Source organism: Lynx rufus, unplaced genomic scaffold, assembly GCF_022079265.1.
Source record: "Lynx rufus isolate CCGP_SWC_20201006 ecotype Redwood Valley unplaced genomic scaffold, mLynRuf1.p SCAF_7, whole genome shotgun sequence".
NCBI lineage: Eukaryota > Metazoa > Chordata > Mammalia > Carnivora > Felidae > Lynx > Lynx rufus.
In genome coordinates this window covers 137539422-137545426 of record NW_025814889.1, presented here as the reverse complement: position 1 = coordinate 137545426, position 6005 = coordinate 137539422, and the positions used below count along the sequence as shown (strand labels likewise).

Genomic DNA, 6005 nt, shown 5'->3' with positions numbered 1-6005 from the left:
TTGGCTGCGTCCATTTAGTGAAGGTCTTTGGGAAATTTATGAAATAGTTCTCCAAAGGTGTTAGATAGTATTTCTGAAATCCCTTTCACTTTGCTTAACCACCGAGGATTTTTATGGTTGCCCAGGCTGGGTCATTTTCTTATGTTCAGTTAATAAATACCCACACCTGTTGGTTTCCCTGCTTCACCTAATTCAAAACGAGTTCATTTAGTCCTGCTTTGTGCTGCTTGAGTTCCACTAGCGGACAGGAACCGCCACTGGGTTGGCTTCACACTGTGATCAAGTCATTAACGTCGTGGACAATTGAAGTCTAGTTTAACCCGGTGAAGAAAATTGCAAGATAAGATCTGTTGAATGGCCGCTGTGTCCTGGCCTCTGGTTCAGGTAGACTTGAACTTTGAGATTGGAATCATTCTCTATTAGGACGTAACAGAAAGCGCGGTTCAACGGGAAGCCTACAGGGCCACTCTGCTCCCGATGTTATGGAATTCACATATGAGATGTACCGTCAGCCCCGCAGTGGGGCTGCTGGTGTGGAGTAGGGCTGCAGAAGTTCCCGACTAATAGAAGCCACCACCTCCTTTGTATCTGCAATGGCCTATTCATTTATTTTTAAGGAGGCTTCATGCCCCGTGCAGAGCCCAATGTGGGGGCTTAAGCTCACAACCCTGAGATCCAGACCTGAGCGGAGATCAAGAATCAGATACTTAAGCGACTGAGGCACCCAGGTGCCCCTGCAGTGACCTCTTTATTATTTTAATTTTAGAGAGCATCCAAGCGGGAGAGAGGAGCAGAGAGAGAGAGAGAGAGCGAGAGAATCCCAAGCAGGCTCCACACTCATCACGGAGCCTTCCACGGGGCTTGATCTCACGACCCCAAGATCATGACCTGAGCTGAAATCAAGAGCCTGATGCTCAACCGACCAAGCCGCCCAGGTGCTCTTTAAATCTAGAAATGACCTCTTAAAATCTAGAAATGTACTTGCACCTTTGTCTTTTATTTTGGGTCATTTGTCGAAGAGAATTTGTGCCCCGTCCTGGAGTATCTTTTATCTAAAGAAAAAGGGGAAAAGAGGTTAGAACAAACGGGTAGGGAGCAGGCAGTGCCGAAAAGAATATCACGTGCTGCTTTCCTCATCCCATTCTTCAGTTCCCTAGGAGGGTGACTGAGTATTGATAAAACGATATCCACGGTCAGGAGGAGGTAGGTGCTAAAGGCAGCAGAATGAAGAATTTGGGGTCGTTATTCCCAGACCATAGAGCATGGAATTCTTAAATGATTGTGCCCCCAAACGCCATAGTTCTTAGAAGATACGCATTTCCCCGGACTCGTCTGAGGTCCAGAAATCCACAGGGTGACGTGTCTCCAACAGACACTCCCCAAGAGCCTTGTTTCCTCCCATGCTGCTTCTTGCCTGAACTTGAAGCTACTGGGAGCCCTCCTCCTTTAGTTGTTGGGAAGGCAGAGGCTATCCAAAGTGAGAGAGGAAAGGGAGATGAATAAAATCCGGAGACGAAGAACGTGAGCTCTGGCATTAATTGCCCCTTGATTCCCGAGCAGGCTGCTTGCCAGCTGGATGGCCTTGGACAAGCTATTGAACTCTTGGACGAGAGCTCACTCAGTTTCCTCATCTGTAAATTGAAGGTAGTAATAATACCTTCATTAAGTTGTAAGGATTGAATGGGAATATTAAAGGTTTTTAATTGTTTTTTTCTTTCTCTTTTAAATGCTTATTTTACTCTTGAAAGAGAGAGGGTATGTGGGCGCAAGCGGGGGAGGGGCAGAGGGAGACAAAGGATCCGAAGCAGGTTCTGCTCTGACAGCAGAGAGCCCAGTGTAGGGATTGAGCTCATCGTGAGATCATGACCTTTGCCGAAGTTGGACGCTTAACTGACTGACCCATCCAGACACCCCTAAATTATTTTTTCTAACGGGATTCTTGTTTTAAAAGATTTTAGTTACAAAACAATAGTTTCCTTTTACTAATCAAAAATGTACCATTCAGAGGTTTTGGCTTCCACACCATAACTAATGTAATTCACCGGGTTCTTACGATTCGAGCTGAAAGCAAAGAACTGTGATGTTTTAACTGGGGTAGTTTTATTGTTAGATTTATGATTTCCAGTAGGTTTTTGGAACGTTGCCCAAGGGCCGGAGACTCCCTATCCCCCTTTATAGATTCTAGACTAGATCTTTCAATGTCGACACGTTTGGTTTCATAACAAAAAAGTATCAATGATTCAACTGGGATTTAGCTGGATTCTCAAGACTTTGAGCAGTGCCTGACTTGCTTTGTCCCAGAGATTCCACTCCATCGGGTGCTCCCAACATGTCACAGCTTTTGTGTTTTTCACATTTCAGACATCAGTACAAAAGGATTAAGACAAACTGCTACGTCTTGTACAGCTGTTACTTATTTTCTCGTGAGGCTTTACGATCTCTGAAAAAGCAGTAGCAGTATTTAGCATGTTTAAAAAAATGCTCAAAATACCATGAATTGTATAGAGTAGCCTATTGTATCATGTTTCTGGGAACAAAATTTTGCCAACAAGAATTAAAAGAATGAAAGAAAACCGTCAGGAGATATTGTGGCCCAATGATGGCAGAGGCAAAAATTGTTCTGGGCTCTGAAGCGGGAGAGATCCCCGCAGAGGGCGTGATGAAGGACGCGTTCCCAGCACTGGGGCTGAGTGGCCTCCAAGGTGAGTGGGTTTCGCGTACGTGGAAAGGGGGCAGAGGTGGCGACGGAACGGTGAAGTGACTAAGGTGCACGAGTCTTGGAGACAAAGCCAGAGAGAGGCCACACGAGAGCACGTCCGCCACGTCTTTGCAGAGATCCGGCTTGCTTCCATCCCCCGCCATGTCTAACGTGTTTGGAATAAGACACTTTTCTCCTTTCTGGTCGCTGGTGCCTCCGAGTGATCAACAGTGTCGAGGTTTGCTGAGCGCAGGCGCTTTTCTAGATGCAGCCGAGGATGGTGCCTGGCCTGCCTCTGAGGACTCTGCGGAATAACGTAATGCAAACGCGCTATCTGTGAGACTTGTCCTCAACCAGCCCACAGTCTTCCTGCACCTGGTCTGTCGTGGCGCCTCCAAGTTGACGTGCTTGGATCCTTCATCTGTTTTTGTGGCTCGCCCTCTCTCATTCTTGGCCTTCTTTCTGCCTGTCCACCCGCCACCCCTGCCACATACTTTTTCTCCGAGTCTGTGGCTTTCGGGGACTCTTCTGGTAAGGAGGAGGAGAGGGATAGATGCATACGCGTTTAGCAGTGAACAAATAAATGCCTGCACGTGATGTAACTGCCATGTGACCTAAGGTCGCATCACGTGGAATATAGTACTTGAAACAAGGGAGGTGGTCTCTTCTGACGCTTGAGTAGGCACGAGGCGAGGCGGCATAGAGGGTAGAGGTTAAGAGTACAGGGCTCTGGAGGGGCGCCTGGGTGGCGCAGTCGGTTAAGCGTCCGACTTCAGCCAGGTCACGATCTCGCGGTCCGGGAGTTCGAGCCCCGCGTCAGGCTCTGGGCTGATGGCTCAGAGCCTGGAGCCTGTTTCCCTCTGTGTCTCCCTCTCTCTCTCTGCCCCTCCCCCGTTCATGCTCTGTCTCTCTCTGTCCCAAAAATAAATAAACGTTGAAAAAAAAAATTAAAAAAAAAAAAGAGTACAGGGCTCTGGAGACAGGCTGCCTACGTTTCAGTACCAGCTTTCATTTCCTAACTTGGTGGCCTTGAGCAACATACTTAACTTCCGTGTCTGTTTCCTCATTTCCAATATGGGGAATAATAATAGTAATCTTATCTGATGGAGTTGTTGGCATTAAATTGAAGTTCTGTAATCGAAGTGCTTAGAAGGGAGCCTGGCACATAAGTACTCCATAAAAGTTAGTTTTTACAGTTGTCGGTTCCGGGAAGCATTCTTTCAAGAAGCGTGCAGACGCAGTGTGGCCGACTTCGAGGATGTGACTGTGGGGGTGAGGGGACAGGCCATGCGATCTAAGTGAAGGCCGCAGGAATCAGGGAGGCTGAGACTAGAAAAGAAAACTCAAGGTTTTTTTTCAGAGATCTGTGGACGTCTCCTCTTGTGTTTGTCATCTGTCACCGTGTGTATGGCCCCAAAGTGATGGCCTTTGTAATAGTCTTGGAGGAGGTGAAGGAGGCAGGGGGGATAGGGGTGACAGGTGTATTTCCATGATCACGTCAGAGTCCAGATTCCAGTTCTGTCCTCACCACGTTTGACCTGCAGCTTTACTCACATCTTTGGTAGCTCAGTTTATTGATCTGTAAAATGGAAATAATAACGACTTGTGCTGTTTTGATGGAAAGAGGTGACAGGGATGCTAGCGGTTTGTAGTGGGGCAGAAGGGTACCTGCAGGTGTCCGAGATCTGGCCCTCAGCCTGGCAGGTGTAAGCTTCTGTTACTAACTTGCCCACAGGAGATTTTGGCGACAGACTGATGCTAATTTCTCTCTTTCAGCGCTGGAGTAGTGGCCCCCAAAAGATGTATCCATGGTCCTCGTTTCCAAATAAAGTAGCATTTACAAATCCCTGGGATTAAGACTTGCTGTCTTGGGGTGCCTGGGTGTGGCTCAGTCGGTTAAGCGTCCAACTTCGGCCCAGGGCATGATCTCGCAGTCCGTGAGTTCGAGCCCCGCGTCGGGCTCTGTGCTGACAGCTCAGAGCCTGGAGCCTGCCTTGGATTCTGTGTCTCCCTCTCTGCCCCTCCCCACTCATGCTCTGTCTTAAAAATAAATAAAACATTAAAAAAAAAAAAAAAAGACTTGCTGTCTTTGCGTGGCCGTTGTTCAAGCTGCTGTGATGGACCGAGGAAACAGAACATATCCCCCTCTTGGGTGTTTGTTTATGTTGATATTTCCTAATACATCCTGTGGATCAATATTCAACCATACAAAAGGAGATACAGAGAATAATGTCTTATCTCTTGATCTCAAAGGGGGCTATGTGGATATATCTCCTTTCTGATCATTCATTTAGCTGTACCCTTATGATTTATAAACTTTTCTCTGTATATCAAACTTTGATTTAAAAATTTTAGGGGCGCCTGGGTGGCGCAGTCGGTTAAGCATCCGACTTCAGCCGGGTCACGATCTCGCGGTCTGGGAGTTTGAGCCCCGCGTCAGGCTCTGGACTGATGGCTCGGAGCCTGGAGCCTGTTTCCGATTCTGTGTCTCCCTCTCTCTCTGCCCCTCCCCCGTTCATGCTCTGTCTCTCTCTGTCCCCAAAATAAATAAACGCTGAAAAAAAAATAAAAAAAATAAAAAAATAAAAATAAATAAAAATTTTACCTACTGGGGCGCCTGGGTGGCTCAGTCAGTTAAGCGGCCGACTTCGGCCCAGGGCATGATCTCGCAGTCCGTGAGTTCGAGCCCCGCGTCGGGCTCTGTGCTGACAGCTCAGAGCCTGGAGCCTGTTTCAGATTCTGTGTCTCCCTCTCTCTGACCCTCCCCCGTTCATGCTCTGTCTCTCTCTGTCTCAAAAATAAATAAACGTTAAAAAAAAATTAAAAATAAAAATAAAATAAAAATAAAAATTTTACCTACTGAAAACCCTAAAACATCTTTCCATCCCTGAATTTTCTCTTGTGATTTCCTCACCTGAATGTCTTTCCCTCTTCTCTGCTTATTCCAAATTCGTCTCCATCTGTCAAAGCCCACCTCACCTCCTTTCCTGAGTGCTCCGCCTTTTTTTTTTTTTTTTTTTTTTTACTTACAGTTCTGTTATTCATTTATTCATGTATGCCTTCATTCGCCCATTCAATGGCATTTATCAAGATGGGATTAAATATGAGACTTGGCCAGGCCCAGGTGATACCTTTGCTGTCAGGGGGAGTGGGAGTCGGCCAGGCACAGACAGGGAAGCAGAGATGGTCTTTCCTGGCTGGCTCTGCTGAGTGCCCCAGCTTTTGAGGAGTCCCCACTCAGAATCCCACAGCTGTATCGATCTCCTGCTCCGTACCATCTTTATCTGCGGCGTGATGGCATTTAAAA

General features: G+C 47.1%; 1 long non-coding RNA gene across 1 annotated transcript; it reads left to right on the top strand.

The window, feature by feature from the left end:
• The first annotated feature begins 892 nt into the window (after positions 1-892).
• Positions 893-4544, top strand: LOC124501734 (uncharacterized). The gene is made up of 2 exons (XR_006959809.1): positions 893-935; positions 4475-4544. It is a non-coding gene; the product is annotated as an uncharacterized LOC124501734 (long non-coding RNA).
• The last annotated feature ends 1461 nt before the right edge of the window (positions 4545-6005 follow it).